Source organism: Papio anubis, chromosome 17 (assembly GCF_008728515.1).
Source record: "Papio anubis isolate 15944 chromosome 17, Panubis1.0, whole genome shotgun sequence".
NCBI classification, from domain to species: domain Eukaryota; kingdom Metazoa; phylum Chordata; class Mammalia; order Primates; family Cercopithecidae; genus Papio; species Papio anubis.
In genome coordinates, this window is record NC_044992.1 from 21,244,901 (window position 1) to 21,256,630 (window position 11,730).

General features: G+C 43.9%; 1 pseudogene; it reads right to left on the reverse strand.

Annotated features, from left to right (window-relative positions):
* Positions 1-922: 922 nt before the first annotated feature.
* On the reverse strand, positions 923-10,441 carry LOC116271029 (annotated as a pseudogene).
* Between the last annotated feature and the right edge of the window lie 1,289 nt (positions 10,442-11,730).

The window sequence follows — 11,730 nt, forward strand, 5'->3', positions numbered from 1 at the left end:
TCATTTCCAGTTGGTTTCTTCCTCATCAATCTTTTTCAGGTACCCCCTAAAAAAGATGATGCTCGGATATCTGAACTCCAGCCCCCACAATCTGTCAAGGGCAGGCCGACACCCACCGCAAACGTGGCTTACGTTAGCAGTGAAGGTTCGAGACAGAAGCTCTTCTCGCTGTCTCTCCTGCTGCTCCCTTGCATAGCACTGGTACTGGAAGTTTCTGAGCGCAGTCTACAGTTGCTGGACATCATACTTTAACTGCTCAACCCAACTGCAATTGATGGAGAGAGAGATTAAATTCCAGGAACTCAGGGCAGCAGAGTCTGAGGGGGCCTGGCTTTGTACTGACAAAAGACAGCATTTCCTTACTTCTCCCTACACCACCCCCACACTATCCCCCACCCACCACGAAATCTGACTTTGATCAATGATGTTAAAAGTAAAGAAGTAGCCTGTGGTTAAAGTGAGATGGTAGCACATGAGATTCTGGCAGCTTGACTTCAGAATCTGCTGCTCTCTGATTCTGAATGCATGGCAGGGAACAGGGGACAGGAAGCAGGTTCGCTGACCTCTTCCTGCCCTTCTATGGGTTATATCATTCTCCTGGAAAAAGCCCAAGGGCATCTTTGAGGTAAAGCATCCATGAAGCTTCATAAAACTTTCAGAAATGGGAGCTGGGGGTGGAGGTGGCAACAGCGGTTTCATTTTAATTTCCTGGTGGAGTATCAAACATTAGATCAGTATTTCATTATAGATGGACCAACTGAAGTGATTTTTCTTTTCAACCCAAGAAGAACCCAGCAGCAACCAAAGAGCAGAACAAAACTCCATGGCAGCATTAGGCTTCAGGTGGCCATGGGTCTTGTGAGAGAAACAGAAGTGGAGGCAAAATTTCAAAATGACACAAACAGGTAAGGGGTCACAATGCTTCTAAGTCAGAAACCTCACAGGCTATTTATTTTGAGGGGGCATCATCCAGATAGAATTGCACCCTTCGGGGGGAATTTTTCTTTATATAGTCTTAGTTTTTCAACAGGTACATGGGTTTTCAGAATATTCTATCATCTCCCCGCTGGGAGAAAAGCCTCTCTTAATGGGTCTGGGGTATCAGAGCCATGTCAGAGGTCAGCACTCACAGTTTGACATTCTGCCTTTTGTTAGGGGGCTCCTTGCTGGACAAAATCTCCAGACTTCTAGACGGCTGAATATCTTGCCTGGTCTATGCTTGCTTGGATTTTGTTTTCTACTACTGTACAAAAAAACAAAAAAGAATAATTGCTGGAAAAGAGATAGTGAATTTAAATTACAATGATAAATCAAAGATTGTTTTCAATATCCAATAAACTAGAAAATACACATTTCAAGAGAAAAATGTATATACTAATGAATAGAAAATTCAAGTTATGCTATAAATGTTGTTTGGAAAAAAAAGTACATATATATAACTGTTAATGCCATAACAATGCCAGTATTTTTTTTCTTTTTTTTCTTTTTTTTTAACATCTGAACTTGTTATTGGCCTCCTGTTCCCCAAAGGGTCCCCTGCTTCTGTTGGCTTAATGTCTCAGAACTTTGGCATTGTAGGTCTCAGACACCACTTTGCCATCCAATATCCGGCAGGTGGTGGTCTTTTGGATGGTTTGCATGGAGTTGCTGCTGTCCAGGGCATCGCAAAGATTGAAGTCCTCGCTGTCTTCCAGCAGGTGGCGGTAGGTGGTGATCTCAGCCTCCAGCTTGACCTTGATGTTCAGCAGGGCCTCATACTCCTGGGCCTAGTGCTGTCCCTCTGCTCAGGTCTGTGCCAGCTCTGACTCCAGGTGCGGCAGGATCCCGTTGAGCTGCTCCATCTGCAGGGTGTAGCAGTTCCCTCAGGCTGTTCTCCAAGCTGGCCTTCAGATTTCTCATGGAGTCCAGGTCAATCTCCAAGGACTAGACTGTATGTCTCAGCTCCATGAGCATCATCTCAGCAGCTCCAACCTCGGCAGACTGCGTGGTGACCACTGCAGTGCTCTCCTCAATCTGCTGAGATCAGTACTTGCCCAGCTCCTCTCAGTTCTTTGGAACCAGCTCGTCATATTGGACCCGATGTCTGCCATGATCTTGGCGAGGTCGTGAGATTTGGGGGCATCTACCTCCATGGTCAACCCAGAGCTAGCAATCTGGGCTTATAGGCTCTTTACCTCCTCTTCATGGTTCTTCTTCATGAAGAGCAGCTCCTCTTTGAGAGCCTCGATCTCTGCTTCCAGCTGCAGCTGAGTGACATTGGTGTTATCAGTGACCTTGTGGAGCCCATGGATGTCGCTCTCCACAAACTGGCGCATGGCCAGCTCTGTCTCATACTTGACCCTAAAGTCATCACCAGCAAGACAGGCATTGTTGATCTGCAGAACAATGTGGGGATTGTCCACAGTATTTGCAAAGATCTGAGCCCTCAGGTCCTCGATGGTCTTGAAGTTATGGCTCCAGTCTCTGACCTGGGGTCCCTTCTTCTCCAGGTGCTCCTGGATTTTGCTCTCCAGTTTCCAGTTCTTGGTCTCCAGGCTCCTCATTCTGTCCAGGTAGGAGGCCAGGTGGTCGTTCAGACTTCGCATGGTTTCCTTCTCATTCTGGATGACTCCCATTCCTGCCAGACCCCCGGCCATCACCACGGGCAGGCCCCCGGACCCCATGCTGCCCTGGAAGCTGGTGGAGCAGGATATGGAGATCCGGGAACCAGAGCCCCTGACGCCTGCATAGACGCTGGCCACACTGCTGACCAGCTGGGTGCCTGGACAGAGCCCAGGGACTGGTAGTTGGTGGAGAAGGTAGAGCAAGTGGTGAAGTTCATGCTGGCCGGGGAGGAGAGCAAGAGGACAGGACTCAGGTTTTGATGGCCAATTTTTTTTTAAAGCTGAAGATAAATCTGTAGAAATAAATTTTCTACCTTTAGAAAATAAACATTTAAATGTCCAAATAAATACCTTAAGCTAAATTTTCTGATACAGATCTCTTTCCTTTGAGATTGTTCTCACACATGGATTATAAATACCTAGTAAAAAGACTGCAGATTAATTCCCTATAATAATGAGGTTTTTTTGTCTGTTCAAAAAAAAAAAAAGCATAGGCGGGGCACGGTGGCTCATGCCTGTAATCCCAGCACTTTGGGAGTTCGAGGTGAGTGGATCACGAGGTCAGGAGTTTGAGATGAGCCTGTCCAATATGGTGAAACCCTGTCTTCACTAAAAAATACAAAAATTAGCAAGGCATGGTCATGCATGCCTGTACTCTCAGCTACTCAGGAGGTTGAGGCAGGAGAATTGCTTGAACCCAGGAGGCAGAGGTGGCAGTGAGCCGAGATCATGCCACTGCATTCCAGCCTGGGTGACAGAGTAAGGCTCTGTCTCAAAAAAAAAAAAGCCCAAAGGAAGGGGAAGATTAGTATGTGAAACATACAGAGAAGAGTTCACTTAAGGCTTTCTGTAAGAATGAGTGGGCTAAACAATGTTGACATCCCCAAAATAAAACCAAATATCAACAGGAAAGGCCCAGGAAAGAATTCACAGACGTAGAGATATGATAAATACGGTCATTTTTGGCCGGGTGTGGTTGCTCACACCTGTAATCCCAGCACTTTAGGAGGCTGAGGCGGGTGGATAATGAGGTCAGGAGTTCGAGACCATCCTGGCTAACACAGTGAAACCTTGTCTCTACTAAAAAAAAAAATTACAAAAAATTAGCTGGGTGTGGTGGTACGTGCCTGTAGTCCCAGCTACTCGGGAGGCTGAGGCAGGAGAATTGCTTGAACCCAGGAGGTGGAGGTTGCAGTGAGCTGAGATTGTGCCACTGCACTCCAGCCTGGGCAACAGAGGAAGATCCTACCTCAAAAATACATATATATAAAAATATATATATAAATATATATAAAAAATATATAAACATATATGTAGTCAATTTTCCTTATCCCTTTTGATAAGACAGTCAAAATGACCTCTTTCCATTTCTAATCATGTAACAATGAGATTGTTGAGGAGGCAAAGTCCGATGAGCAAAGAAGCTAAACTATGCACAGAAGAAAGCATCCAAACTGCCTCTTGCCCCATAAAAAAGTGACAGCAGTGACACTGCCCCTTCCTAGGCCGTTGTGCCCACAGTGAACAAAGACAATTGAGATTAGAACAAGGTGGGGGGCCGGGAACACTGGCTCACGCCTGTAATCCTAGCACTTTGGGAGGCCAAAGCATGTGGATCATCTAAGGTCAGGAGTTCAAGACCAGCCTGGCCAATGTCATGAAACCCTGTCTCTATTAAAAATACAAAAATTAGCCAGGCGTGGTGGTGGGTGCCTATATTCCCAGCTACTCTGGAGGCTGAGGCAGGACAATCACTTGAACCTGGGAGATGGAGATTGCAGTGAGCCGGGATATAGCACCATTGCACTCCAGCCTAGGCAACAAGAGTGAAACTACATGTCAAAAAAACAAACAAACAAACAAACAAGGTGGGGCACAGAACCAAGAGTAGAGCTGCTTTTGAAGCTGTGAAAGAAGATGTGAGAGCCGGGCGCGGTGGCTCAAGCCTGTAATCCCAGCACTTTGGGAGGCTGAGACGGGCGGATCATGAGGTCAGGAGATCGAGACCATCCTGGCTATCACGGTGAAACCCTACTAAAAATACAAAAAATTAGCCGGGCGCGGTGGCGGGCACCTGTAGTCCCAGCTACTCAGGAGGCTGAGGCAGGAGAATGGCGTGAACCCGGGAGGCGGAGCTTGCAGTGAGCTGAGATCCGGCCACTGTACTCCAGCCTGGGTGGCAGAGCGAGACTCTGTCTCAAAAGAAAAAAAAAAAAAAGAAAGAAAGAAGATGTGAGAGAACAGGAGGAATGGGCCTGGCAGGAGGCCAGCAGTCAGGTGGGAAGGCAGCCCCCACAGGTGGTATTCATATGACTGACTCAAAAATAAAAGCTTCCCTTGAATGAAAAAAACAAACAAACAAAAACCATAATGCTTCTCAAAAGAAACCATGGTGTGGGAACTAATTAATATTGCTGTTCATTTCTGAATAATCCTCCTGAAAAGCCACAGTACTCAGCTCAGAAGAAATGGCCAATTCCAGTAAAATATCTCTGAACTTTATTTTTTTTATTAAAAAAAATTTTTTTTTTGAGATGGAGTTTCACTCTTGTTGCCCAGGCTGGAGTGCAATGGCGCAATTTCTGTTGGGGTGATCAGACCCAACACCAGGCCATGGGGGCTACAAAGTCCAGCAGAGTCAAAGAAATGAGAAAAGACAAGAGTACATAAGGTGGGTCCAGGGGGCCAACGCTGGTACAGAGGCTGCGAAGGCCCCAAGCTCTGGGAGCCCACACTATTGGTGATCAAACACAGCTGCAGGTGGTGAGGATGTGTGGATGTGGGGGTAAACAGGTGGGGGTGTGAGGACGTGGGGATAGAAAGGTAGCAGTGCATCAAGCATAGCTGTGATGGTTTAGTATTTTCTTTGATGCATATAGAATATGCTCTGCTGCTTGAGATAATGGAGAACATGTTTATAAGCCTGGGAGAGCAACCAACAAGTCTGTGCACATTCCAGAGGCCACGAAGGGTTTTATGCCCTGAGCCCTGGATTCCATCCAAGCCACGAGGGGTTTTATGCCCTGGGCTTAGATTTGTGGTGTGGCAGAGCAGACTTCCACCCTTTGGCACAGAGCTTGGTGTTCCAAAGGCCATGAGAGGTTTCAGACCCTGGACCCCAGACATCTTCCAAGACGCTTTTATATTATGACAGACAAGCCAATCCTGCCTCAGCTCTTCTACCAACATGTCTCCCTTTTCTTTTTCACAAAACCGCCACAGCTATTATTGCTCGTTCTTGGTGGCAGCTTTCTCTCCAGAAGCGGCTTCCGCATCTGCAGACTACATAAAGACAAACAACACAGATTAAAAGCACAATCATTATTAAAATCACAGAGCCCCCAAGTGTCTTGGATCCACTTTAGTGGGTTAATAGCTGCTCATCTGTCTGCAGCTCCTTCAAGCACTTCAGTTCCTGGCATTAGTGTCATATGTGACTGAGAGGCTTGAAATATTTGTTCCTTCAATTTTGCAAGATCTAAAGATAAATTTCCAGTATGATCTTTTAAATGTCTCTTAACTTTTTCCCACGCATGCTCTGTTTTATTATACAGATGGGGAGTAATGTAAAAATCAGAGGTATTTCAATCACATTGCTTTTCAACTTTACTTTTTAAACTTACAATACAATCTCCCATTCAAATCACTGTCTGATGGAGATCATTAATTTGGTTAACTATTTTTTTATTTATTTGAGTTTGAGAGTTCCATAATTTTGTGGAATTATTTTGCCACTTACTGACAAATGTAACAGTTTGTACAGATGAATGCAGAGCCACACTAGCTATTGCGGTAGTAGTAGTAACAGCAATGAGGTCAATTATAGCAACTATAAATCTTTTTGAATGGGATAAAAGCTTTTTAAGGTTTTCAGTTACTATATGAATGGATGGAGATGCCTTCCACAGTCTAAAGACATAGGGATCCAGACTCCTTCCCTGGCTTTAATTATTAGGATAGTCTGATTTTTATTAAAAGTTGAATTAATGCAGGTAAACAAATGACATTTGGGGCATGAAATAACGTGTGTATTTATATTAAGAGTAACATTTCCTGTTGCCAGCACAAAAGGTGGCCAAACACAACTTTGAATCCAAAAAGTCCTGTTGGAAAGAAAAGAAAGAGCATATTTATTTTTACCTCCCTCCCCTTTATACTTGTTATATTTACCCTCCCAAATTTTTATTGAACTTTGAGCCATAGCTAATAATTCAGAATGTTCCTGTCCTATGGCAGGAGATATTATTTTTGGACTAGGGGTGACAATGCCAGTAGGACTCTATATGATAAGGACCTAAGCTTTTGTCTGAATATATTGTGCATGATTTAATTGCCAATGATTCCATCAGTTTATTACATTTGTTCTACAAGAAGGCCTTCTGGTGCTATTTTTTTTTTTAAAGATCCTCTTAGGGGACTAATTAATGATGATTCCATAGGAATTATTTTGTAGTACCTCAGCCTTACTTGCTATACAATCTTCCCAAGTTTAAGCATCCACACCTTTAAACTAAACTCTATTTTGTTATATTTGAACTTATTTGGATGGAACTGCAGGGTTTTAGGATGGGAATGATTATATTTTAAACTACACCCCAAAATCATATGCAAAGCAGCCCATGATTTATTTCTTCAGGTACTACTGCCACCCAGGCCTGTGTGTCAATCTGTAAACAGCCAACAGCAGGTCCCAGGTATATTGGGGGATATTTATATTCTATGGATATATTTATTTTTATCCCTTCTTCATTCAGATGCACTGGCCCTCGGCTATCTATGGGCTCAGGCATCCAGGTACTGTCATTGGTGTACACCTCAATAACACGGTCCATCCAACTCACAGACCTAATTAAAGGAGGAAATGGGACATATGCCCAATAAGTGAAGTTTTGAGTTGCTCCAAAATATTGAGGCTTACCGCCATGGTGAGTGTCACCAGCACGGCCACTATCAGGTTACTAGTTGTTTTTAGTTTGTTCTGTGCTTTCAAGTTGTCTGTTGCCATCTGCACCAACTTCTTGTTTTGTCCCCATTTTGGAGAATTTGCATGATAACTAGTCTTGTTTTTTTTCTTCATCTTTGAGATATATATTTGTGCCATCACTCATATTGGGAGTTCTGGCTCTTCCCAGAGTCCTCTCTTCCTGCTGTAGCTCATAATAGATCTTCAGATGTTTGGTGGGCACCCATACAAGCAACCTGATTGTTACCTGGAGAGACACAAACAAATCCTCTTCCCCATATAATTATCTGCCCTTTGATTAAGTTTCATTAAAGGGCCAGGGAGGTTAGTATGTCCTCTTATATGAGTGTTATAGAAAGGGGAATGCCTTTGTTGTACTGCTTGCTGTAAAGAATAAAATAAAAGATTAAGTTGGTCATTAGTAACATTTTGAATTAAGGTACATTCAGTATTTTGCGTGGCTTGCACTACATAGCTGAATCAGAAACAATGTTTACTGGCAGTGTAAAAGTTTTTAACACTGTTACCACAGCCATAAGTTCAGGCCTTTGAGCAGAAGCAAAGTCAGTTTGAAAAACGTGTTGTTGAGGTCCCACAAATGAGGTCTTTTTATTACTAGATCCATCAGTAAAAACAGTAATGGCCCCTTCAGTAGGGGTTTTTTGAATAATGGAAGGCAATATCCATGATGTTAATTTAAGAAATTGGAATATTTTGGATTTAGGATAATGATGATCAAGAACATCAATAAAACCTGCCAAATCAACTTGCCATTCCTGGAAATTAATATAAGCCTGCTGAATTTGTTGTTTGCTTAATGGAACTATAATTTGATTTAGATCATATCCCATTAACTTTGTTGTGCGCAGCCTTGCTTGTCCTACTTGCCTATCACAGGAAGAGGGAGGAAATGAGCCAGATCAGTAATCAACAGTGCTTCAGTCAAGAAAGACAATTTTTCTGATGCCAAGATGTAACTGATTTAAATTGACAGCATCACTGAACTGTAAAATTTGTATGTGGCACTTTAGGCCTCATATTTTGGCATGGTTTCTAATATCTTAACTACTACTAATAACACTGATAGGCAGTATTATTATGGGTGCTTACCATATCCAAGATACTCTGCCAAGTCAATAACCCTATGAGGAAAGTACCATTATTGTCCTCATTTTATAAATAAGATGACTAAAACCCAGAAAGGTTATATAACTTGTTCAAGGTCGCACAGCAAGTAATAAACCTCGAACTGGACCCAGCCAATCCCACATTCTGTTCTATGACCCAATATGCTAAGCACTGACCTGTACTATGAAAAGTCAAAGGGCAAGGGAGATATAATCCTTGTCCTTGAGAAACAACATGATTAGGAATGACAGGCTGGGTAGACATGAACAATCCCTGGGAAGATTATGAGAAAAGCAATACACATAAGTGTTAACAAACAGAAAGAGGGGCAGCTCTGCACAGTGCTGTCACTGGCAAGCAGACAGAGGGGTGGAGTTGAGAAAGAAAAACCAGCTAAGTTTTGTGGATGGAGAGAGTTCTGAGCATCACTTTGAAGAAGGAAGACATCATTTGGTGGAGGAAGATAGAAGAAAACGATATGCAAAAAGGCATACAAGACATGTTATGTGGATTGCAAGCAGGGTGGGCTGCTTGAAAGAGAGTTGGGTCAGTGGGAGAGGAGAAGGAAGCAAATCGTTGGAGGAAACCATTCAGAGAAAGGCCTGAAAGACAGCGACCTCCCGTTTGGTAAACATCTTTCCCTGGCTATATGAAGGAACTGCCATCTCATTTGGAAACGCAACACTGTACCCTGGATCTGAGTAGCATTCTCTGGAGGCTTCCCAGGGCCTGGCCAACGTCACCCTCAAGACCCTTCCTTGTGGTTCTCCATGATCAGTCCTCGGGATACTGCTTATACTGGCCCCACCATCCACCTCCTGGTGCTCATGGTGGAGGTCTCCGCAAGTTAGAGCCCACGTGAAGGGTGCCTGCTGGGCTCTCACATCATCTCCAACCATGGAGGAAAGGTCAGCAACCACTCTACACCGTGAGCACTGCAAACCACGACCCCAAATTTACTAATGCCAGTCAGGCACCCAACTTTGGCTTCAGCTTGTGCCTAGTCTTTTCCACAGCTTCCCTGTGGCCTCCAGGAATACCCTAGGGCACCAGAAGAAGCTGGGCAAGCTGTCAAATGACTCCCTGGAGTGCTCCTAGGCAAGACCTGTGGCTCTGAGAAGCAACTAGAAATCATTGCTAGAGTCTGAGACCAGACTGCTGCATCTGGAAGGTAAGTCCAGAATATTCTTGGATGATGCCGGGGTGTGGAGGTATGGGGGCTGATGTAGGATGCAGCCTGAGGTAGCTGACATCTCATCAGGGCTACCATGTGAACAGATGTAGGGGTCTGGATAGTAACAGGGATGGAAAAGAGAATTAGGACCCTAAGGAAGTCCTGACTTAGGCTGTGAGGTAAATTTTCAATGGTGACTTAACAGAAAAATCAGAGAGTTGGTAACATTATCAACAGGAAGAGTGACATAATAAAAAGGGGGGAGACAAAGAATAGCCATGATCACTCTGAAGGAGGAGGAGGAGGAATGGCGTGTCCCACCCGCCATTACGACTTATAAAGCAATAGCAATGAAAACAATATGGCGGCAGTGCAGGTACAGACGGACAAGGAAAGGCAGATCTTACGCCTGACCCAAAATGAAAGAAAGAGCCCAGACAGAGCCCCGTGTATTTGAGAGCTTTTGAAAGAAGGGACTACAGGCTGGGCGCGGTGACTCATGCCTGTAATCCCAGCACTTGGGGAGGCCGAGGCAGGCAGATCACGAGGTCAGGAGTTCGAGAGCAGCCTAACCAACATGGTGAAACCCCATCTCTACTAAAAATACAAAAAATTAGCCAGGCATGGTGGCGTGCACCTGTAATCCCAGCCACTCGGGAGGCTGAGGCAAGAGAATCACTTGAACCCAGGTGGCGGAGGTTGCAGTGAGCCAAGATGATGCCACTGCACACCAACCTGGGCAACAGAGCCAGACTTTGTCTCAAAAAAAAAAAGGACAAAACCCAAAAACTACCTGCCCCCCCCAAAACCCACAAACCACAAAGGAAAAGATTGATACATCTGACTACCTTAAAAACAAACAAACAAACAAAAAAACTTCTGTACACCAAAGCCACAAAATAAACAAATAAATGAATAACACAGACTGGAGGATCTCTGCAGCAGATAACAAAAGACTGATATGCAGAAAACATATAAAGGGTTGTTACAAGTCAATAGGAAAAGTCAACAAGGCAGTTTTTTTGTTTGTGTTTTTGTTTTTAATGGAGAAAGGACAAATGATAGAAAAGAAAACCCAAATGGTCAATCAATACACAAAACGACACGCAACCAAAACACAAATGAGAAGCAATGAGATCACATTTATCCTGTCAAACTGACATATATGTTAAAGTTTGAGGACATAAGGAAACTGGAACTCTCATACCCAGCTGGTAGGATTATAAATTGGTAAAAGGACTGGGTGCAGTGGGTCACGCCTGTAATCCCAGCATTTTGGGGAGGCTGAGGCGGGCAGATCACAAGGTCAGGAGATCGAGACCATCCTGGTTAACATGGTGAAACCCCGTCTCTACTAAAAATACAAAAAATTAGCTGAGTATGGTGGTGGGCGCCTGTAGTCCCAGCTATTCTGGAGGCTGAGGCAGGAGAATGCTGTGAACCTGGGAGGTGGAGCTTGCAGTGAGCAGAGATCGCGCTACTGCACTCCAACCTGAGTGACAGAGCGAGACTTCATCTCAAAAAAAAATCAATAAGTAAAAGATACAAATAAATTGGTAAAACACTTTAAATGCTTTCTGACAATAACTAGTAGAATAAAGCATGTGTCCATCCTATGACCCAGCACTTAAAGGAATATGTCCTAGAGAGGTTCTGGCATACACTGAGATGTACATGACACAGATGTTCATCAAAGCACTTTTGTGCAGGCCCATAATCCACTGACTTTTCCCATCCAATCTCTATTTGCTTTGAACCAATTAGAGAAGATGTAACCCATAATGCAATTCCAATCACTACATTTCATGCTATGAAAAGATATATGTGAAACAACAAAGCAAGTATGAATGGCATGATAGGAA